The 25,657-nt window shown below is 34.9% G+C and overlaps 3 pseudogenes; all 3 read left to right on the top strand.

Moving 5' to 3' along the window:
* The first annotated feature begins 1,670 nt into the window (after nt 1-1,670).
* The window catches only part of LOC123775901 (UDP-glucuronosyltransferase 2B31-like), a 41,731-nt pseudogene continuing 17,744 nt past the window's right edge, over nt 1,671-25,657 (top strand).
* Nucleotides 19,053-19,561, top strand: LOC123775898 (ubiquitin-conjugating enzyme E2 D3-like; annotated as a pseudogene).
* LOC123775899 (large ribosomal subunit protein eL32 pseudogene) lies at nt 20,459-20,878 on the top strand (annotated as a pseudogene).

Here is a 25,657-nt window from a genome sequence, read left to right on the forward strand (position 1 = left end):
ATATCAGACTATATGAAAAACCATACAATTCAATAATAAGACAATCCAATTTTAAAAGTTAACAAGAGAGACCAATAATGAATCAAAACATTAAGTCAGTGATCAAAAAGCTCTTAACACAGCAACTCCAGAGCCAGACAGATGAATTCTAGCAAACATTTAAAAAGTTACTACCAATCCCTTTCAAACTCTTGCAAAATATCAAAGAGGAAACATTTTCACTCTTTCTATGAAGCCAACATTACCAAAACCAGATAAGAAAAGAATAGACCAATATCTCTGATGAATGTAGATGCAAAAATTCTCAACAAGTATCAGCAATCTGAATTCAAGAACACATTAAAAGGATTATACACCATGATCAGTGGGGGATTTACCCCTGGATGTAAGGATAGTTCGACCTCCATAAATCAATAAATGCAATTCATCACATCACAAACAAAAGATAAAAATCACACGCTTGATTATCTCAATAGATGCAGAAAAAGCATTTGACAAAATAACATTTTTTGATAAAAACACTTGGCAGATTGAGTATAGAAGGAATGTACCTCAACATAATAAAAGCCATATGTGATAAATCCACTGCTAACATTATAATCAATGGAGAGAAATTGAAAAGATTTCCTCTGAGATCAAGTATAAGACAAGGCTGCCCATTCTCACTACTCTTATTCAATACAGTACTAGAAGTTCTCTCTAGAGCAATTAAGCAAGCCAAAGAAATAAAAGGCTTCCAAATTGAGAAGGAAGAAGCAAAATTATCACTATTTGCTGATAATATGATCTTAAAAATAGAAAATCCCAAGAAGTCATGAAAAACCTTTGTAATTAAGTAATGATTTCAGTAAAGTGGCAGTTTATAAAATCAGCTGTTTAAAAAAAGAGCAAAATGGTCATTCCTGAGGGAGGGGAGGTGGAGGGATAAGATCGATGGTGTTTAAGGGCTCAAACTTGTAATGAATAGTAAATGAGCCATAGAGAGCTAATGTAGAATATAATGAATATAGTCAATAAATCTATACTATAATGAGGTAATGTCATAATAATGCTTTAATGGCAGTAATATTAAAACATATAAATTATCAAAGTAACACACTGTACAACTTAAATTTACAAATAACATTAATCAAATAAAAAGTCAGAAATAGAAAAAACTCTAAAAATAAAATCAACAAAGTTTCAAAATAGGCTTTTTCCCAAGAAAGATATACAAGTGGTCAACAAGCATATGCAAAGTTGTTTAACATTATTAGGCATCAGGAAAAGGTAACCAAAAACCACAATAAGATATGACTTCAACCCCACAGACATGACTATAATCAAACAAATAATAAGTGGTGGCAAGATATAGAAAATTGAAATCACTATAGGTTACTGGTGGGAATTGTTTCACATTGCTCCAGTCACTTCTTAGATCAAACATACAGTTATCATATGACCCAACAATTCTACTTCTAGATATAAATGGAAGAGAAAGGAAAACATGTCCACACAACATTTTACATCTACCTTTTACATCTTAAGTTCTCCACTTGCCATAAAAACACTTTTTATATAATGTATTTACTTCGAGATATAGGAATTATATTTTAACTTCCTGATTGATTTCTCCTTTGATATAAATACAAGTAGTGACAACAGGGAAGAGGAATTTGAAAAGCAGCAGAATGTCTATAGAAAGGATTTCAGTTCTGCTGCTGCTACAGCTGAGCTGTTACTTCAGCTCTGGGAGTTGTGGAAAGGTGCTGGTGTGGCCCACAGAATACAGCCACTGGATCAATACAAAGATAATCCTGGATGAACTTGTCCAGAGAGGTCATGAAGTGACTGTTCTGACATCTTCAGCTTCTGTTCTTATTGATCCCAACAAATAATCTGCTATTAAATTTGAGATAAATCTTACATCTTTAACTAAAAATGATACTGAAGTTTCTATAATGCAACTGGTCCATAAATGGATATGTGATCGACCAAAATATACATTTTGGACACAGTTTTTCACTAATACAAGAAGCCATTTGGAAATGTTCTCGTTGTCTTGATAAATAAACTCTGTAAAGATGCAGAGTTTAAATAAGAAACTCGTAACTACAAGAATCAAGGTTCGATGTCATTCTTGCAGATACTATTGGACCCTGTGGTGAGCTGCTGGCGGACCTACTTAAAACACCTTTAAGTGTACAGTCTTCGCTTCTCTCCTGGCTATGCATTTGAATAGTATAGCGGAGGACTTACTTTCCCTCCATCCTATGTATGTGTTACTATGTCAGAATTAAGTGATCAAATGACATTCATGGAGAGAGTGAAAAATATGATATATGTGCTTTATTTTGACTTTCAATGAGAAGTTCCAAACATTTAATGAGAAGAGTTGGAATCGGTTTTACAGCAAAGTACTAGGTAAGTCATGTTTTTAATTGGTAGCATGAAGTCTTAATTCTAAGTGCCTAGGAAGGTGACCTTGTATAAAGTTAAAGGAAATTGTCTTTTATAAGTGAAATGATGAGATGAAAATATAGAATGATCTCTCAATCTCACAAATATATGGAATGCTTAAACTATAAGGTCACTTAAAACCCTGTGGCCCATTGCTAATACGGAACATTCCAAGGAGTATAAACCACGAATTGAAGCACTGAGGAGTTCTTTAAGCAATCACATATTCATTCTTGTTTATTTGTTTGTAACAGGCTTTATTTTAAGAAGGAGTTTTAGGTCCACAGCAATATTAAGTAGAGATCCACGTTATACACCGTCCCCTCGCATGCATGGCCTCCTGTATTATCAACATCCCCCAGCAGAGGAGGACATGTATTACAATTGATGAAACTATACTGACAGATCATTATCCTCTAAAGTCCATAGTTGATGTTAAGGTTCCTTCTTGGGGTTATACATTTGATAAGTCTGGACAAATTTGTAATGTTATGTATTCATCACTACAGTATTGTACAGAGTAGTTTCAGTACCCTAAAAATTCTCTGTGCTCTTTAGTCATTCTACATATAAATTTTACTATACTTTTTTTTCCATCTTTAATAGAAGGCATTAGAAATTTCATGAACTGTATCGAAGCAGACGTACACTTAGGATTTACATATTTCTAGCACAACTGTCTATGGAGCATTGAGGGAAATTGTTTCCTCCTTGTTTAGATTAGACTGTTTTGCCATATTCTATGAAGGACTCCTTCACAAGTGAAAGGTACAGAGGCTCTACCCCAGACTCAGGAACCTACAATTTGAAGTTTTTAATGATTGCATGTTCCTTAACTAAGTACTTACAAATCTTGTTGAAGTATGAAGTATGTTATTAGTCTATATTTTTTCAAAATTATGTCTTTTCATTAAAGAAAAATGAGCCAAAATTAAGGGTGAACACATCTATTTCCGTACTTTATGACAATTGCCAGCTATTTTTGCAAGTATTTTTATCTAATGCAGAAGTATTATTAAGCTCTTAACATGAACAAAATATAGTAGGAAGCATACTCTCAAAAACCTCACAATGTTTTTGGAAAGCTAGGATCAAATGTCCTGCTAAATTATAGAAACTAGACTAGAGTACTCTAGGAAAAAGTGCTTCCATGAGTGTGGTAGGGTTAATTATTGAGGAGTTGAAATCAGTTTTTACATTTGCATTAGCTACTTTTGCAGCTGCACAGAGTAAACAAATGCATGTTAAATAATCTAGTGGCTTAGGCTGAATAATTGTTCATGATTCTGAATGTATGGATGTGACATTAGAGATTAAAGTCTACTGCACTTTTTCTTTTATATATATTTATAAATGATATATACATTTACATATTTTTATCGGCAAACCACAGACACTTTTAAACACCTTTGGCTAAATTATTTCAAGCTCCTTTCAGAAAATAACCTGGTATATTCACATTATAATATCCTGTTTCCTCTATGTTTTGCTTGCTTTTTTCCCTTCAAGAAGACCTACTACATTATCTGAGTTAATGAGGAAAGTTGAAATATGGCTCATTTGAACCTACTGGAATTTTGAATTTCCTCACACACTCCTACCACATTTTCAATTTGTTGGAGGACTCAATGGCAAACCTGCTAAACCCCTGCCTACAGTAACCTATTTCTGTTTGTTTTGCTTTGTTTACTCTTCGTTTTCAGTAGAAATGATTCTGTATTCTTTATTTAGAATGTCTGATTACAGCGAGAAAGATATGGGAAGCTGGGTAAAATGATCTAATTAAAATATAAATATTTCAATACCATTACAATAAGGTGAATTTCATTATCATTGCAAAATAACATATACCTGGAGACTTTGGGAATAGGGTCAGTTAAGGTCTTCATTATTCAATGCGTAAGAAAGTACCAGTCATTCATTCAAAGAATATTCTTAAAGTGACTAGCATAGTTTAGAGGTAAGTGCTGGATATTCACAGAACACTGTAGACACAATTTCCACCCACACACACCTGACATTCTACTTGGAAAGACAGAATATAAGCATGTGATAAAAATTGTGTGAAAAGTATTATAATAAGGAAAGACCACAATACTAAAGAACATCTAGCAGGAATCCTAGAAAGTATCTCATATCACTGATAAGTGAGACCTGAAGGATGTGTAGTTATAAGAGGAAGGGATGGGGAGAGAGGAAATCAGGTAAAGTAATAATGGCGGTTCCCGAGAAAAGTAAATCGGGTAAAGTAATAATGGCGGTTCCAAGAAGTTTTATCTAGTTTTGTCTAGTAGAAGAGGCTGAATAAAGAGGCAGGTGATGTTGGACTAGTATGTTAGAGAAAAATAATTATAAGGATTTTGAAGCATCTTCTAAGGGCATTAGGGAGCTAATGAAAGGAGAAAAGGGAGTGTGAAAAGGGAAAGATATGATCAGATTTCCTTTTTCAAAAAGCATTCAAGATGCCGTCACTGGATTGGATTGCAGAGGGGCAAGAATGAGAAAGAGAATCATTTAGAAGGTTTTTGCAAGAGTGCAGGCAATATGATGGAAAAACCAGACATTAAAGATATGGCTATGCTTACTCTTTACATATTGGCCTCATATTTCTTTTCAGTGAAAAAATTACTTAATATCTATAAAATTCTTAGAATGTCTCTGGCACATAGTGATACAAAGGTAATATTAACTATTGTCATGATTTTGTTACTATTAGGAGTATTATTAAAAATCTAAAATGTGTCAGCCCAATTTGATATGATTCTTCATTGAATAAGAACTGGTTTCCAAAAAATAAAGATTGTATTTTCTAGCAAAGTTGCAGAGAGCAGATATTCTGTACGGTACTTGAGAGTAAATGTGTAGTTTGACAACCAGATGAGGAAGCTGAAATGCTCACATTTTTTTGGTAAGAGTTAAGGCTCTTCACCAGTATTCTAGCTTAAGAAGACAATTCCTCGACAATATTATGTGTGCCCCAACAATACTGGCAGCCAAACCCAAAATTACTTGCCTTCTTTACAGCATTTAAATAATTCCTCATTTCTGATACCAGAGCTCAACATTTAGAGCATAAAATGGATTTGCTTATTGGAGCAAGAGTTCTCTGCCATATACCAAGCCTGTATGCAATCTCAGTAAAGATTCCATAGGGAACACGATTCTCAACATCATAATGTCAAAATAATCAAAGAGAAAATGGACATTGCATGTATAATAAGGACCATAAATTCTGCACACTTATTAAATTTCTACCACTTCTATCTGAAAACTACCCATAATTTAAAATTACGAAGTGTAACACTGTTAGTATATAGAATGATATTCCTTATGAGAGAATCTATATGTTTTAAACTGATAGTATATCTTTAAGACATTGACAACAAGCATCCTTTACTGAACTATTAAAGTATTCAGAGATCCTTTTTGTCTATCATTTGATTAGCAGCAACATAAAACTGAGATCTTATTCAAGGGTTAATGCAATTTCTCTTGATTACAAATTATTTAGGCTACCTGTGGAAAATTTCACAAGGGTAAAGGCTGAAGTAAGATTAGTGAAAGTTCTATTCAATCTAAACATATTCTTGAGAGATGTCCTCCATCACACTAAGAGAAGGTGACAATGTCAGTAGGAGTGGATAAAGAGGAGGAGGAAGAGGACAAGGAGAAGGATGAACAGATGTATAATCATAATAATTACTATAATCATAATAATCACTAACAGTAGCTGCTGTAGTTAAGTTGCAAAACAAGACTTGAATCCAAGTCAGTGATCATGAAGCCTGTCCATATTCTTTATTATACAAAATAAATTGTTCTTACTAACTACTTGCTTTCCATTAATTATGAAGATCCCAGAATATTTCTGTACTTTCCTTTTAAGAAATAAGGCATTTGGCAAAATTGCAAGAAGATTCTTTAAAAATGTTTATACGTTTTGGGGTGCCTGGGTGATACTTAAGCGACTGCCTCTTGATTTTGGCTCAGGTCATGACCTCAGGGTCGTGAGATGGACCCCCACACTGGGCTCCCTCTCCCACCACCTCTCCCCCTCACTCACATGCACGCGCTCTCTCTCTAAAAAGGTTTATACGTTTTGACTTCATAATATGAATCTATAAAACTATACAGAGAAAAATAATCAAACTGTGCAAAAATGCATGTATTTTTCACATCAAGGATATACCTGGATGGAGACTAGAGGTGAATCTTACTTCCTTTTTTATTCTTTTTCATACTTTTCAAATATTCTTTCAATAAGCCTGTGTTATTTTTATGAGGATGTCATAGAATGAGAACAACTAGTCCAAGTCAGTGATGAACCTAAAGGAAGATTATAGGAAACTATAGGGAACCATCTTCTACAGCATGGTTGAAGAAGGCTATCAGCAGAGAGCTAATGAAACAAAACATTGAGCATAGGTAACTATAAATGTTACTATAGGTTACTGACTCCCAGAGATTACTAGGATGCCCAAAGTTAGTAGGTGTACTTTCATGTGAAACTAATATCATCAGGGTGGAATTATACATTTTTGAAAAATATTTTTTTATTTATTTGAGAGAGAGTGTGTGTGTGCGTGGGGTGGGGGGGGAAGGGGAGGAGAGGGAGAGGGTGAGAGAGAATCCCAAGCAGACTTCCCACTGAGGGCACAATCTGATGTGGGGGTTAACCTCAGGATCCTGAGATCATGACCTGAGCCGAAATCAAGACGGGGACACTTAACTGATTGAGCCACCCAGGCGCCCCAGGGTGGAATTATACTTTTTTTTTTTTTAGATTTTATTTATTTATTTATTTGAGAGAGCGGCAGAGGGAGAGAGAAAAGCAGGCTTCCAGCTGAGCAAGGAGCCTGATGTGGGACTTGATCCCAGGACTCTGGGATCATGACCTGAGCTGAAGGCAGCCGCTTAACCAGCTGAGCCACTCAGGCATCCCTAGAATTATGTTTTTGAAGAATTCTCTGGATAATGTATAGTTTGCAAGGTCAAAGTTTGAAAATTTTTTTTCTTTATTCTATATATATTTTTAAAAAGCTTTTAAGAGAAGCTATACACAATAAATATAATGAGAAATTATACTCTTCATACTGGAAGGATTAATCATTATTTTCCAGAGAGAAAATAACAAATAATGAATTTAAAACAGAAAGACCAGAAGGAAAAAAAAAAAAAAAACAAAGATAAGTGTAGTTTTGACGAGATATCTAGGAAATTTTAGCTCCTATATATTTCTTTCTTTTCTTTCTCTCTTTCTCTCTTTCTTTCTCACTTTCTTTCTTTTTTTTGGTAGAAGAGTACATTGAGCAATGAGGAATTATTCTAGTATAGAAAGTAATAAATATTCCTAAATTGGCAAGGATCTGGGACTACAAGTCAGAATAATTACAAAACAATTCCAGGCAAACACATCTTCACCAGGACCTTTATCTAGTCTGAACTGAGCTACTCAGGAGGGTGACCACAGCCCTGCTGGTGAGAGCCCTGCTGCAGCTCTCCCACTGTGGTGCAAGGGCCACCTGGGGCCCTCACTGTGGTGATGACCAGGGCCCCGCCCCTCACTGCCAGTTACACAAAGCACATTCCAATGAGACACCAATTTTACAGTAAGATTTCAGGACAAAGGTGTTATACATAAAGAAGACAAAAATATTGTCATTGAAGTAAGTTACTATAAATTTCTGGATTATAAATAGGAATCTTAGAGCTATTTTATGGAAATTCCAAAAGTAATACTGGACTCATGAATGACAGCACGTCTTAATTTCCAATCTTCAGAGAGTGTTTTAAGAGGAGAGCCTGGGAAATTCTGACAAAGGTTAAGGTTAGGAGAAAAATTATATAAAGTCATCCCAAACACAATATGATTTTTTTTAATGCTCATTGTCAAAGAAATAAAGTACTAATGATGAAACAAAAGCAATTCTCTAGAAAATTTACCTGGAATAAACACAAGTGGTTTAATACAACTACAATCATAAAGAATTAAAGGTGAGTTAATATCCTGCTGTGTGGCCTCTTACAAGAATCTGTTAGTCATTAATAACATTATAAATATAACACACACATCTGCACAAATACACATGATAAAGGAAATCAATCTCATATCAATTGTATACTCCCAAAGGAAATAAGGGATTAGGCCTCTTATAAATATCCACTGATGAAAAGGGAATGCAGGCTCCTCAAAAAATTAAAAATAGAATTACCATTTGATCTAGTAATAACACTTACAGGTATATATTCAAAAAGAAATGCAATTAGGACACCCATCTTTTTTTTTTTAAGATTTTATTTATTTGACACAGAGAGAGAGAGAGACACAGCCAGCGAGAGAGGGAACAGAAGCAGGTCGAGTGGGGGAGGAAGAAGCAGGCTCCCAGCAGAGGAGCCCGATGCCCGATGCGGGGCTCGATCCGAGGACTCTGGAATCACGCCCTGAGCCGAAGGCAGACGCTGAACGACTGAGCCACCCAGGTGCTCCTAGCACACCCATCTTCATAGCGTCACTATTCACAAGAGCCAAAAGGTAGAAGCAACCCAATTGTCCACTGATGAATGAATTAGTAAATGAAATGTCATATATGCACACAGTGGAATAACACTCAAACTTAGAAGAAAATCTTAACACGTGCTACAATATGAATGAACCTTAGGACAACATTATGCTAAGTGAAATGGGCCAATCACAAAAAGACAGATACTGTATGATACCAGTTCTATGAGGAATCTAGACTAGTCAGATTCATAGAAACAGAAAGTAGAATGATGGTTGCCAGGGAATGGTGAAGAGAGAAATGGGGCATTATGGTATAATGGGCAAAAGTTCCAGTTTTGCCAGATGAAAAAGTTCTGGACATTGGATGCGCAACAAAGTGAATATATTTCACACTACTGAACTATGTACGTAGGAAGGTTAAGATGGTAAACTTTATGTTATATATACTTTACCACAATAAAAAAATAAGCCACGACTCTAATAATTCCTAATAATACATGATTTAGTTGTTCATAGCACTCATTTCAAGAGTGCTCTCCACGCTGTTGCTCTTTTGTGATGGAACAAATCTTTCCCCACAGGAAATGGAAGTGTTTGTCCAGAGCTCTGGAGAAAATGGTATTGTGGTATGGTTTTTACTCTGGGGTCGATGGTCAATAACATGACATAAGAAAGAGCCAAAGAGCCAATGTGATTGCATTAGCCCTTGCCCAGATTCCACAAAAGGTAGAGAAAGTACCTTAATAGTGGACAACTACTTAATGTGTCTGTTAACTCTGTAAAGGGTCTGATTACACAAATTTCTTGCATGAAAGTAAAAAGTGTTTACTTTTTGGTATTATGATAGCCAATTTATCTCAGATAAATTGGTATTATAATGGTATCACGGGCAGGTACAGAAATCACCAAATTTTGTTGTCATTCGCTCCTTTTCCTTACAGGATTTCGAAGGCTCTGTCTACATCACTGATGTTCTCAGAAAAAAGTTAATTTTAACAGTAGTGTTAAGCAGGAAATCATAAAATTCTGAAAGGCACTGTGCAGTTTAGGCTTCCCAAGTAATCCAGGCCTCTCTTACATAAATTTTGGAATAGGCTTATTTAGTGTGTTTTTCAGGGTGCTGTTCAGAGAAAGGATGGCCTAGCGCTCACCAAATTATGTCTAGGTATTCATCCAGCCCCAATGATTTAAAAAAAAGAGAAAAACCGGCCTTGTGGACTTGGTCCTGCTAAAGTCTGAAGAGGTAGGTCTAGCCCTTAAGGAGACTCTGTGCTTTAAACCATCAGAATAAGGACTCTGTTTCTGACCCATGAGAATATTAACTCCTCCTGATTGAAGAAGGAAAAGGGCATATAAAAAGGAATCAACGGGAAGCAAGCCTAGCATGAGAAAGTTTCAGATGCCCCTTCTCTATAAAATATAATTGTAAATTATTTCTCATATACAGAATATGCTTGGAGTCTCTGCGTATTTGTGAACTACTTTTTAGTTTTCTCACTGGGATAGCTTTCTCCTTATTACTTACCCTAATTTGCTGAGAACCTGAAATTACTTTAATACTCGCGTAGCAAATAGATGTTAACCACTTATAAATTAGAATCCAGCTTATGAGCATAGCTGGGAACTCCAAAATCTATACCTAATTTTGGCACTGCACTTGGAAATGGCTTGGCTATAGGAAACCATATTAATCAATGCTGTCAAAGCACTATAGCACATCCTTGAAACATCAGCAGTTAAATAAAAGTATCATCACAATATTTGATATTTTTCAACAGCTACGCTGTTATTTATAAAGTGACAATAGGTTCTTCTTTTCTACATTTGAAGAATCTTCGAACCTAATTATTTTGATGACACTGGATCCATTTTAAAAATTACCACTTGAAATTTTTCTTGGAAGTGGTCATTAATAATTAGTAATATAAAAGAAGCTAAACATACTTATTAAGCAGAAATTTATTAGTAATAAGTTGTTAAATATCAGAATTATTTCATTCTTACAAATAACTGATTGCATTGATTTTGTAAATCAAAAGATGTAAAACTCTTAATAAAATAACTTATGGAACAAGTAGATATAAGCAAGCTACTTCCCCCACCAATCAAAAAGAATTAAACAGCATAATATTAAATCTGGAAGATGAGAACTAGTATAATAAATGGTTAAAATAAATAGACATATCATTAGTAATTTGCTACCTTTTTTGACTAGAATTATAATGACTACCTTAAAATGTTTTATATGTTTTAAGTGGTCATTGATAATCTCATTTGTCTAACCTCTAAACACGAAACATTATGATTGCATTTATACTTAATTGAATATGAAAATAAGTACACATAGGGGCACCTGGGTGGCACAGTCGTTAAGTGTCTGCCTTTGGCTCAGGGCGTGATCCTGGTGTTATGGGATCGAGCCCCACATCAAGCTCCTCTGCTGGGAGCCTGCTTCTTCCTCTCCCACTCCCCCTGCTTGTGTTCCCTCTCTCGCTGGCTGTCTCTGTCAAATAAATAAATAAAATCTTTAAAAAAAAAGTACATGTAATATGAGTATTCTTATTACATCAGTATTTTATTGGTTTTCCTTATGTAACATCTCTTGTCCTTGTTTCCTTATCTGTCATGTCAAGGGTTTTACTAGATGTCTCTTCATCTAAAATTATGTTGGATCCCCATGATGGGCATTCCTTCGTTTGTGGATCAACCTGATAACATTGCCCACATGAAGGCCAAGGAACCAGCTGTCATATTGAACTTCCACACAATGTCTAGTACAGATTTGCTCAATGCTTTGAGGACAGTCACTAATGACCCTTCATGAGTATTACAATTTTTTTCAATAGATAGAACTTATAGATAGGTTCTCTGTCAACAGTGACTATGAGTTTCATCCCATTCTTGAGGCTAATTTTGAAATTAGCAATGTGATTAACTGATCTTAAATCTACTATTATTTTCAACCATCTATTTCAAAGTTTCATTTTAACCTCATTGATTTAATAGGCAACTAGTGCAACAATTTTCTACAACAAAAATGTAAAGTAATATAGGTAATTGTAAAAAGGACACTTCTTATAAAATATGATAGAACCCATAGGAGAGAATGATGAATTAGAAAAAATATCATAGGTTATATCAATGCAGTGTCTAGAATTTCTGAAATTATAAATCTCATTTTGCTCAAAAATTGATTATCATTATTTGAATAGATTTTGTAATAAAATGTAATTTACATACCATAATTCACCTGTTAAAAGTATAAAATTCAAAGATATATATGGCATGTTTACAAAACTATGAAACCATCCCCACAACATAAATTTAGAACATTTTCATCACCCTAAAAAGAAACCCCATATGTCTCAGAAGTCATTTTCCATTCTCCCTGCCCAAGCAACCACTAATCAAATTTCTGTCCCTATAGATTAGCCCTTCCGGATGTTCATATAAATGGAACCTACCATTAATGGTCTTTTGTAACTGGCTTCTTTTATGTATCATATGGATTTTTAAAAATGTTTTAAATTTATTATTAAAGTAAAATTGACATGCAATGTTATATTAGTTTTAGCTGCCAATTTTTGAATTGAGTTATTTATCTTCTCATTATTGGATTGTAAGAATTGTTTATATACTATGGATACAAATACCTTATCAGAAATTTGATTTGCAAATACTTTCTTCCTTTCTGGGTGGTTGATTTTTCACTCTCTGATTGGTGTCCTTTCAAGCAGAAAACTTTTTAATTTTGATAAAATAACTCTTTAATAACTAAATTTTTCAATACTCCAAAGGAAAATAATGTCGTGGCATTTGTAGTGCCTAACATGGCAACCATCAACTTAGCATTTTTGTTACTACTATCGGCGTTATAATTTTAGGAGGATATCACCTAAAGAATACATTAAAAATGTATTACCAAAAGAAAACAGTAGTGCAATTGAATTTAAAAATACTTTTAAGGAGATAAGAATAGAAAATATATATACATTTAAAGCAGTTTGGGCAAATAGAAAACAAAATATTGGATGGGGTAATAGAGGCAAATGTAAATATGTCAGTACTTCCAGTAAATCTAAACTCATTTAAATACAAAGATTGTCAGACAAGATTTCAACAATTAACTATATATACTGTTTACAAGACATGCTTAAATAATAGTGTACAGGAAGATAGTAAGTACATTGGTAGATCTATTTCAGCAGTAATCATAGAAAAATGTTGTAGCTATACTAATATCAGACATAAAAGATCAGAAGCATGAGAAAAAATAAAGAAAAATACTTCATAATAATAAGTAGGTTACTCTTTCAAAACAATACAAATTATTAATTGGTAATACCTTCTAATATATCCTCTAAGTAAACAAAGTAAAAGTAGACAAAAGGAAAAACCAAAATAAACAAATCTGTAGTTATAATAGGATATTTTTAAAGATCTTTCTCAATAATATACAGAGAGGTGACAAAATAATAAGTACAAAAAAGATTTGAAGAACACATTTACCCCTGTCAGAATGGCTAAAATCAGCAACACAAGAAACAATAGGTGTTGACAAGGATGTGGAGATAGGGGAACCCTCTTGTATTGTTGATGGGAATGCAAATTGGTGCAGCCACTCTGGAAAACAGTATGGAGGTTCCTCAAAAAGTTAAAAATAGAACTATGATCCAGCAATTGCACTACTATTTACCCAAAGAATACAAAAATACTAATTCAAAAGGATACACTCACCCTGATGTTTATAACAGCATTATCTACAATGGTCAAATTATGGAAAGAGCCCAAGGGTCCACTGACTGATGAATAAAGAAGATGTGTATATATATATACAATGGAATATTACTCATCTATAAAACAGAATGAAATCTTGCCATTTGCAACGACATGGAGAGAGCTAGAGTGTATTGTGCTAAATGAAATAAGTCAGTCAGAGAAAGACAAATACCATATGATTTCACTCATATGTGAAATTTAAAAAACAAACCAAACAAAGGCGGGGGGGGGGGGGGGGAGAAAGAAAGAGAGGCAGAAGGAAACAAGAGAAACTAACTGAGAACAAACTGATGGTTACCAGGGGCAGAGGGGGTATGGTTAAATAGGAGATTGGGATTAAGCAGTGCACTTGGATGAGCACAGGGTGTTGTATGGAAATGTTGAATCACTATATTGTACACCTGACTAATGTTACACTGTCTGTTAACTAACTGAAATTAAAAAAAAAAAAACTTTAAAAAAAGAACAGATTTTAAACACATTTTTCAAGGGCATATAGAATTATTAATGGAATTGACCACATATACTGTGGAATAAACCAAGATACAATATTGAAATTTTACATAACATAAAGAATATATTGTCCAGTCAGACTAGTATTAAGTTAGAAATGATCACCCCAAAAAAGAAATAATGCCCCCAAAAGATAACTAAAAATATCTAAACTTTGAAAATTAAGCAATACACTTCTAAATAATTCAGCCAACAAAGAAATCATTATCAAACATGAACCTTCTTTTCACCAAATCCACTTTTATGTATATATGCAACAGAAATGCATAAATATGGAAATTAAAATATGGTGCATTCCCACCATCTCGTTTATAGCTGTCACAATGACCCCTATCATTTTCTCTGTTAGAAAAGATTAAACTATCCTAACTTAACTTCCACTTTCACTTTTTAAAATATTCATTGATGGGAAACTTCCAATTTAAAACCCAAATCTCCTAAGAGGACCCAAACAAAAAACGTAGCACTTCTATAATTCTATGACATTTATCTTGAATCATTTGTATGACACTTTTCAAAAACCTTTCATGGGAATCACAGGATTAGGCAAACTAGCTTCCTTTCAATGTCACTGTCTTTATGTTTCTCCTTTAGATACAAAGAGAATGCCATGACATTATCAAGAATCCACCACGATCAGCCTATAAAGCCCTTGGATCGAGCAGTCTTCTGGATCGAGTTTGTCATGCGCCACAAAGGAGCCAAACACCTCAGGCCAGCCTCCCATGACCTCACCTGGTTCCAGTACCACTCTTTGGATGTGATTGGGTTCCTGCTGGCCTGTGTGGCAACTGCTGTATTTGTCACCACCCAATGTTGTCTCTTTTGTTACCGGAAGTGTGCAAAAAGAGGGAAGAAGGAAAAAAAGGAGTAGTTGTATCTGGGGCCTCAAGCAGGTATGCCTCAGAGATGGGACTCCTCCAGTTTATTCCAGCAAGAAGTTGTGACGTAAGGTTCCCCTCCTCCTCTGACAAAATGACTTTTCACAACTTAGCTTCTCAGATCAAACTCTGCTCTCAAGGGTTTACTGCCTGTTTGAGAGTTAGAAATATGTCATGCCAACAGAAAAACTGGCAATAATTAAATAAAATAAAAAGCAAACCGTATGGGTATTTATTGAAACTTATTACTCCAAATCAAAAGTCATCCCCCTCCAAAAATTATTGAGCTTAACTGTGTTTCAAACATTGGGCATGGACACAAGAACATTAAGAAGGCTATTCACAGCATCATTATTATTGTGCAAATCCTCAGAATATTTTAACTTAATTTTGGTGAATTTTGTAGTTTTGTCCTTTGCTAGAGAAACTACAGATAGTTAAAATTGTGTAAAATGATTTACCCATCCATTTAGTTTTGATAGACCACTAATTCTCCTTGGCTCTTACTGTGGATCCAGCCTTAGCATCACTCCTTACCTAAGGACATGGCAAGATGATGGCCTGCATCCAGTTTACTCATTTTTCAGTGAAATGTTTGTGGAATTAAAATTATAGCAACCACTACCTGCATCCTATTATAAAATTGAACTATCTGAAAGCCTTTGATTTCATGACCAAATTCTGTTTTCTCTTCTTGACCTTTAAAAATATTGACCTGGTTGCTTTCACTCTCATGTTCGGCCTTTGATAATGGGCGTTTTATTAACTTGGCTAGCCCCTAAGGGCTCAGCAGAGGCAGCAGGGAGAAATGCCCATCTCCCAGTTTTTCCCTGAAAGAGGCCTCACTGCATACTTTAAAAGCTCCTGCCCAAGGAGTAGGCTTCAAATTCAGCACACATCTAGCAACAGACTGCAATCCTCCCTGGAGTCCAGTGGGTGCCACTTTCACGCTCACACTTTCACCCATTCCAGATCACCACTGTCTCACTGGAATGAGCTTGTACACATGTCTGCCATGCTGGCTTCTGTGGCAGGTGCACAGGAGATATAAAACTTGATTGCCTGGCTCTGGGATATTCTTCACATACATCATATGTTAGGCCACAAAAACGTTTAAATAAATTTAAGAAAACTGAAATCATATCAAACAACTTCCCTGATTTGGTGGCTGAAAGTGTCAGAAGTGTTTTATTGTGAAACAATAAGAAATACATATATTGGTTTCAGCTCCCAGTTCCTGACAGAGAGCTCCTAAAATCCTTATAAATTCCTTGGTGATAAGTACACTAGGAACATCTTTTGTTCTAACATTTGGTCTTTGACCCCAGTCCTTGACACAGGGCTCCTGAAACTCATAAATTCCTAAGCAATAAGAGTACTAAGAGCATCTTTTATGCATCTTTTATTCTAATGAGGTAATTCTAGGTGGGCTCCTGGATGTGGCCGGGGCGGGGGGGGGGGGGGGAGATGGTAAACCAGAAAAACCACAGCATAATTGGAGCTTGCAATTTTTAACCTCACCTCCCACTTCTTTAGAGAGGGGAGAAGGGCTAGAACTGGAATTAGTATTGACCATGCCTATGTGAGGAAGCCTTCATAAAAATCCCCAAAATACAGGATTCGGAGAGCTTTCAGATGGGAAAACATATCCATGTATTTAGGGGTTGTATACCCCAAATTCACTGATATAGAGCCTGCTATCTCCAAAACCGCCTCGACCTTGTCTTATGTGGCCTTTCATATCCTTTAATAAACTGATAAATGTAATTTAGTGTTTCCCTGAATTTTGTGAGCTGTTCTCGCAAATAATCAAAACCAAGGGGGAAGAGGTCATGAAAACTTCCAATTGGTATCCAAGTTGAACAGAAGTTATAGGTAACCAGAGGATGTACTACTTGTAATTGGCATCTGAAGTAGCATCTCACGAGACAAGAGCCCTTAACCTGCGAGATCTGATGTTGTCTCCAGGTAGCTAGTGTCAGAATTGAGTTAAATTCAAGGACACCCAGGTGATGTCACAGAGAATTGCTTGATGTGGTAAACAAAACAAACAAAAACCCCAAAAAAACAAAACCCACACATTTAGTGGCCAGAAGTGTCACAAGTGTTGTGAGCGTGGTAGTAGTGTACAAGTAAAGGAGAAACACAGAAAGAAGACTGTAGTTTTTTCCTTGCATAGTTATAAAACTAGAAATCAATTCAAAAAAGACAACTGGAAAATTTATAAATATGTAGAGATTAAACAATACAGTACTAAACCACCAACAGGTCAAAGAAAAAATTAAAAGGAAATAAAAAAATACCTAGAGACAAATGAAAATACAAATATAAAACAAGAAAACTTATAAGGTGCAGTAAAAGCAGTTCTAGAGGGAAGTTCATATGGATAAACACCTAAAAACAAAGATCCCATATTAAAAAAAAAAAAACTAACTATACACCTCAATGAATTAGAGAAAGAATAAACTACACCCAAATTAGTAGAGGGAGGGAGGGAAATAAAGAACAGAGCAGAAATAGAGACTAAAAAGACAACAGAAAAGATCAATGAAACTAAGTGCCATTTTTTTGAAGAGATAAAATAGAAAACATAAAACTAGACTAATGAAGAAAAAAAAGAAAGGACTCAAATGAATAAAATCAGAAATGAAAGAGACATTACAATTGATACCACACAGATATGAACAGATCATAAGAGACTACCATGAAAAAGTTGCCAAAATTTGAATAACCTAAAAGAAATGGGAAAATTCCTGGAAACATGTAATCCACCAAGACTGAATCATGAAGAAATAGAAAGTCTGAACTGACCAATTATCAGTAAACAGACTGAATCAGTAATCGAATCTCCCAACAAATAAAATCTAGGACCAGATAGCTTCACAGGCAAATTCTACCAAACATTTAAAGAAAAATTAATACCAATTCTTCTCAAACTCTTCCAAAAAAATAAAAGAGAACAGTTTCAAACTTATTTTGTGAGACCCGCATTAACCTGAAACCAAAACCTGACAAGAACACTACAAAAAAAGAAAATTACAGGCCAATTTCCCTGATAAACATAGATGCTAAAACCCTCAACAGAATATTAGCAAGCTGAATTTAACAATAAAGTAGAGGAATGTATTAAAAGAATCACATACCATCATTAAGTGGGGTTTATTCCAGGGATGGCTCAACATCTGCAAGTCAAACAACAACCTCAACAAAATCATGGGTGAAAGTTATATGATCATCTCAATACATGCAAGAAAAAACAACTGACAAAAGGCAACATCCACTTATGATATAAACTCTCAACAAAGTGGGTACTGAGGGAAAACACCTCAACCTAATAAAGGCCATATATGGCAACCCCACAGCTAAGATGGCACTCAAAGGTAAAAAACTGAAAGCTTTCCCTCTAAAACCAGGAGTAAGACAAGGATACCCATTCTTGCCCCTTTTATTTAATACAGGACTTGGCAGTCCTTTCCAGGTCACTGGCAAGAAAAAATCAAATCAAATCATCCAAATTGGAAAGGAAGAATTAAGACTCTATTTGCAGGTGACATAATATTATATATAGAAAACTGTAAAGACTCAAAAAAAAAAGAAAGAAAGAAAAAAGAAAAGAAAAAAGGAAAAGAAAAGAAAAGAAAAGAAAGAAAAGAAAAGAAAAGAAAAGAAAAGAAAAGAAAAGAAAAGAAAAGAAAAGAAAACCAACTATGAGGGCTGTGTCCTGAGCATGAGCCTTTATGGGGAGGTATCAGCTTCCCTCAGGGAGGAGGCCGAGGCTACAGCTTGAGGGAGGACCCAGCCTCTCTGCGCCTGTGTCTGTCAGAGCCAGTATGAGATGAAGAGACAATCCTTCCCTGCTGCCCCAAATAATCAAGAGTTTTGGCTGGACCTTTGTGTACACAACGAGAGAATGAGGAGCCAGACAAAAAGCACAGACTATGGCACTGAAACGGATTAATAAGGAACTTGGTGACTTGGCCCATGACTCACCAGCACAATATTCTGCAGATCCAGTTGGGGATTTCATGTTTCATTGGCAAGCAACAATTATGGGACCTAATGACAGCTCATATCAAGGCAGTGTATTCTTTTTGATAATTCATTTTCCTACAGATTATACCTTCAAACCACCTAAGGTTGCATTTGCAACAAGAATTTATCATCCAAATAGCAACAGTAATGGCAGCATTTGTCTTCATATTCTAAGTTCACAATGGTCTTCTGCTTTAACTATTTCTAAAGTTCTTTTATCCATTTCTTCATTGCTATGTGATCCAAACCCAGACGACCCCTTAGTACCAGAGATTGCATGGATCTATAAAACAGAGAGAAGTACAACAGAATATGTTGGGAATGGACTCAGAACTATGTCATGTCATGCTACCTTAAAGTCAGAATAACTTGCATTATAGCTGGAATAAACTTTAAATTACTGTTCCTTTTTTGATTTTCTTATCCACTGCTCCCCTATCAGACCTCATCTTTCTAAATTTTGTTTTTTGTTCACCTTCCTCCATTCATTCACATGCTTATCTGAGAAGGCTTACGTTCTTCCAGCTTTGGACAATAGCTGCTTTTAGAAACTGTAAATTAGTTACAAAAGAACAGTTGCCCAAGATTCAGAATTTAAAAAAAAAATAGAGCATGTCTTTTATGTGGCCAACAGCTTCACTCTTAGTTATGAGACTAAAACCACTCCTCACTGCTCTAACACGCTGAAGAAATCATGTGAGGGGGAGGGAAATGGATGCTCAGTTGTCACATCATAGGAAGCAGCATTATTCTAGCACCCAGTGTTTTTTAAGCCTTCTACTGTTACTAATTTGAGGTTACATGATATACTTTATGCTCATAACTGATGTGGCTGGAAAACTGGTATTGCGTTTATAGCATCAGCAGAACAGAAAATGTGATGTACTTTATGCATGTCAATAAAAGAATGACCTGTTCTTGTTCTACAGAGAATGGAAATTGGAAGTCAAACACCCTTTGTATTCCAAAATAGGGTCTCAAACATTTTGTAATTCTCATTTAAATTGTTAGAGGAGGCTTGGAGCTACTAGTTAATTTGTCTTTAAATACACTATTTAATATAGCACTGAATAAATGATGCAAGTTATCAATGGATGAGTGATCAACTCTTAGTAACTGATTTTTCTTCAATAAAGTTGCATCAATGAGAAAAAAACTAGAAGTAATGAAGTCAGTAAGGTTGTAATACACAAAATCAATACACAAAAATCAACTGCATTTCTATACAGTAACATCAACTATCAGAAGGAGAAATTAAGCTCTCTTACTCAGCACCGCCTGAGAAGGCAGCAGCCATCTCCTACTCAGCATCATGGCCGCCTTCAGACCTCTGGTGAAGCCCAAGATCATTAAAAAGAAGACCAAGAAGTTAAGCCAGCACCAGTCAGACCGATATGTCAAAATTAAGCGCTACTGGCAGAAACCAAGAGGCACTGACAATAGGGTGTGCAGAAGATTCAGGAGCCAGATCTTGATGCCCAACATTGGTTATGGGAGCGATAATAAAACAAAACACATGCTGCCCAGTGGCTTCTGGAAATTCCTAGTCCACAACATCAAGGAGCTTGAAGTGCTGCTGATGTGGAACAAATCTTGCTGTGCAGAGATTGCTCACAATGTCTCCTCCAAGAACCACAAAGTCATTGTGAAAAGAGCATCCCAGCTGGCCATCAGAGTCATCAATCCCAATGCCAGGAGCACAGTGAAGAAAGTGAATAGACAGCTTATGTGAATGTTTATGTTAGTAAAACCATAAAACTACAAAAAAAGGGGGGGAGAAATTAAGAAAGCAACTCCATCTATAGTTGCATCAAAAAGAATAAAATACTGGGGCACCTAGGTGGCTCAGTCAGTTAAGCATCTGACTCTTGATGCTCAGGGTCGTGAGACTGAGGCCCTCATCAGGCTCCCCACTCAGTGCGAAGTCTGCTTATCCCTGTCCCTCCCCTGCTTGTGCTCACTCTCTCTCTCTCATATAAATAAAAATCTTTTTTTAAAAAAAGAATAAAATACTTAAATACATTTAACTAGGGAGGTGAGAAATCTATACATTGAAAACTAAAGAGACTGATGAAAGAAACTGAAGGAGACTCAAATAAATAGAAAGATGTTTCATGCTCATGTATTAGAAGAATATTGTTAAAATGTCCACAACTACCCAAAGCAATCTATAGATTCAATGCAATCCCTATCAAAATTCCAATAGTATTTTTCACAGAAATAGAACTAACAATCCTAAAAGTTGTATGAAATCACAAAAGATCCCAAACAATGAAAGCAATCTTGAAAAACAAGTACAAAGCTAGAGGCATCACACTTCCTGATTTGAAATCATATTACAAAGCTATAGGGATCAAAAAGGTATAATACAGTCATAAAAACAGACACACAGACCAATGGAACAGGAGAGAGAGCCCAGAAATAAACACACATATATGGTTGGTTAACTTAAGACGAAGAAGGCAAGAATATGCAATAGGGAAAGGACACTCTCTTCAATAAATGTTGTTGGGGAAACTGGACAGCCATGTACAAAACAAAAACACTGGACCCCTATCTCACACCATACACAAAAATTAACCCAAAATGGATTGAAAACTTAAATATGAAACCTGAAACTATAAAACTTCGAGGAAGAAAATACAGGCCATAAGCTCCTTGACATTGATCATGGCAATAATTTTTTGGATGTAACACATAAAACAAAGGTAACAAGGGGCGCCTGGGTGGCACAGCAGTTAAGCGTCTGCCTTCGGCTCAGGGCGTGATCCCGGCGTTATGGGATCGAGCCCCACATCAGGCTCCTCCGCTATGAGCCTGCTTCTTCCTCTCCCACTCCCCCTGCTTGTGTTCCCTCTCTCACTGGCTGTCTCTATCTCTGTCAAATAAATAAATAAAATCTTTTAAAAAGAAAAAAAAATAACAAAAAAACAAAGGTAACAAAAGCAAAATAAACCAGTGGGACAGCACCAAAATAAAAGGCTTCTGCACAACAAAGGAAACCATCAAGTAAAAGAAAAGGTAATTTATAGAATGGGAGAAGATATTTACAAATCATATTTCTGTTAAGGGTTTGATATCCAAAATATATAAAGAACTCCTGTAACTTAATTGCAAAATAAGAAACCATTAAAATAATGGGTAGAGGAACTGAATAGACATTTTTCCAAGGAAGACATACAAATGGCCAACAGGTATATGAAAAGATGCTCAACATCACTAATCATGAGGGAAATGCAAAACAAAATAATGAGATATCACCTCACACCTATTAGAATGGCTGTTATCAAGAAGACAAGAGACCATATATGTGTGAGTGTTGGCAAGGATATGAAGAAAAAGAAACTCTTGTACACTTTTGGTGGGGATGTGTAAATTGGTGCAGCCACCATGGAAAACACTATGGAGGTTCCTTAAAATATTAATAATAGAACTATCATATGACCCAGCCACCCAAGGAAATGAAATCACTATCTCAAAAAGGTATGTGTACTCCCATGTTTATTTCAGCATTATTCATAACATAGGAACATTCTAGGTGTCCATCAATGATGAATGGATAAAGAAAATATGGTATTTGTGTGTGTATGTGTGTGTGTGTGTGTGTGTGTGTGTGTGTACAGGAATATTATTCAGTCATAAAAAAGAAAAATCCTGCCATTTATGACAACATGAATGGACTTCGAGGGCATGATGCTAAGTGAAATAAATCAGACAGAGAAGACAAGTACTGTATGATCTCATTTATATGTGAAATCAAAAAAATGAACTCCTAGCAATGGAGAACAGACTTGTGATCGCCAAAGCTGGAGTTTAGGGGAAATGGGTGAAGGTCGTCAAAAAGTACAAATTTTAGTTATAACATAAATAAGATCTGGGGATGTAATACACAGCATGTTGATTACAGTTAATGACATTGTATTGTTTATTTGAAAGTAGTTAAGAGAGTAGATCTTAAAAGTTTCCATCACAAGAAAAAAAAATTATACCTATATGAGGTGATGGAATGTTAACTGAATTTATAGTAATCAATTCACAATATATACATATACCAAATTATTAAGTGGTATACCTTACAGTGTTATATGCCAATATATCTCAGTAAAACTGGAAAACAGATTTTTAAAACACAGAAACTAGAAAAAAAAGAGCAAACAAAACCCAAAGCTAGTAGAATTGGAATACCAAAAAATAGAGAATAACAATAAAGCAAAAGAACAGAACCAAAATTTGGTTCTTTCCAAATATCAAAAAAACTAATAAACCTTTAGCTAGATGGACACCCAAAAAAAGAGAAGACTCACATTTCTAAAATAAGAAATGAGACTGGAGATATTACTACCAACCTCAGGCAAATAAAAAGGATCATAAGAGAATACTAATATAATTTGTATGCCAACCAATGAAGTAACTAGGTGAAATGGACAAATCACTAGAAAGACAGGAATTATGAAATAAACTCAAGTAGAAACAGAAAATCTGAATAGACCTATAACAACAAAAAGAGGGATTGAATTAGTAACCAAAAAACTACCACAAAGAAAAGCCCAGGTCCAGGTGGATTCACTGAATGATTCTATCAAGAATTTAAAGAAAAAATAATATAGTTTCTTTTTAAAAAATATTTTATTTTATTTTTTTTTATTTGAGAGAGAGAGAAAGCATGAGCAGAGGGAGGGGCAGAGGGAGAGTGGGAGGGAGAAGCAGAATTTCCACTGAGTAGGGAGCCCGATGTAGGGCTCCATCCCAAGACCCTGGAATCGTGACCCAAGCCAAAGGCAGACACCCAACTGACTGAGCCACCCAGGTGCCCCTCATTTCTTTTAAAAAATCCTCCAAAAAATACAAAAGGAGAAAATGCATGATACTAAATAAAACATGATACTAAAATGATGATATCACAAGAAAACTATAAACCAATATCCCTTATGAATATACATAAAAATCCTCAACAAAATGTTAACAAACTAAATCCTTAACCATAAAAAAAGAATATACACACACACAAAAGTGGAATTAATTCCGGAAAAGCAAAGTGGCTTTAACGTCTGAAAAATCAATTAATTTAATACCACATACCAACAGAATAAAAGACAAAACTGCATGATCATCTTAATAAATGCAAACAAATTCATTGTTATTTTATGAGTTCCAACAACCTTCACGAGAGAATACTCAATAAACTAGGAATAGAATTGAACTGCCTCAAACTGAAAAAAAGTTCCTACAAAAAACCCACGCCAACATCATACTTACTGATGAAAGACTTAAATGCTTTCTTTCATAGATAAGGAAAAAGACAAGAAAAGCCACTCTCTTCACTTCTGTTCAATGTGTTATGTAGGTACTAGCTAAGACATTAGACAAGAATGTGAAATAAAATAAATCCTAATTTGAAAGGAAGAAATAAAATTATCTCTATTAGCAGATGACATGACCTTATGTAGAGAAAATTTAAAGGGCACCACTAAAATAATATTAGATCAAAATATAAACTAAGCAAGTTTTTAGGATACAAGATCGATATACAGAAATCAACTGCATTTCTATATATTTGCAATGACCACTCCAAAATGAAATTAAGAAAACAATTCCATTTACAATACTATCAAGAAGAATAAAATACAAATAAATTTAACAAAAGAATCCAAAACTCATACTATTGAAAACTCTAAAATATTGTGAAAGGAAATTAAAGATCTAAGTCACTTCCTGATTTCAAGCCAGCTACGAATCGACAGCACTCAAGAGAGTGTGTTACAGGCATAGGGATAGACATATACATCAATCTATATAGACATATAGATTTTATAATCCAGAATAAATTCTTTTTTAATTATCCACATGTAAAAGAATGAAGTTGAACCCCCCTACCTCAAACCATAAAAAATTTAACTCAAAATGGATCAAAAATCTAATGTAAGACTTGGAATAATAATTTTAAAAGCTCATCATAGAAAACACGGCAGCAATGTTTGTAACCTTGGTTTTAGCAATGGTTTCTTAGGTATAACACTAAAAGCACAAGCAACCAAATTAAATTTATATTAGTTGGACTTCATCAAAATTAAAACTTTGTGCTTCAAAAGATACCATCGAGAAAGTAGAAAAACAAAACAAACCAAAAACCCCCACAGAATTGGAGAATATATTTGCAAATCATATCTGATAACAAGCTTGTCTGAAAACACAAAAAGAACTCCCACAACTCAATAATAAGACAGATAATCCAATCAAAAATGAGCAAAGTACATAATAAAAAATTATAAAAAAAGTGATACTGCTTATCCATTAGTAAATCATAAAAAAAGTCAATATGATCTTCTCAGTTTAGATGGATTAACAAATTAAATTGACCTGAAGTTAGAGTAGTTGAAATTTCACCAGTTTATAAGAACTGAAAGTTTTGCCGCCTGTTTTGACATTTTTTGTGTGTTTTCTTTTTGAATAAATTATTTGCTTATTTAAAAAAAATGAGCAAAGTATCTAAGAGAAATTTCTACACGGAAGA

The sequence above is a fragment of the Ursus americanus genome, chromosome 8, assembly GCF_024610735.1.
Source record: "Ursus americanus isolate L20-20 chromosome 8, mUrsAme1.1.p, whole genome shotgun sequence".
Taxonomy (NCBI): domain Eukaryota; kingdom Metazoa; phylum Chordata; class Mammalia; order Carnivora; family Ursidae; genus Ursus; species Ursus americanus.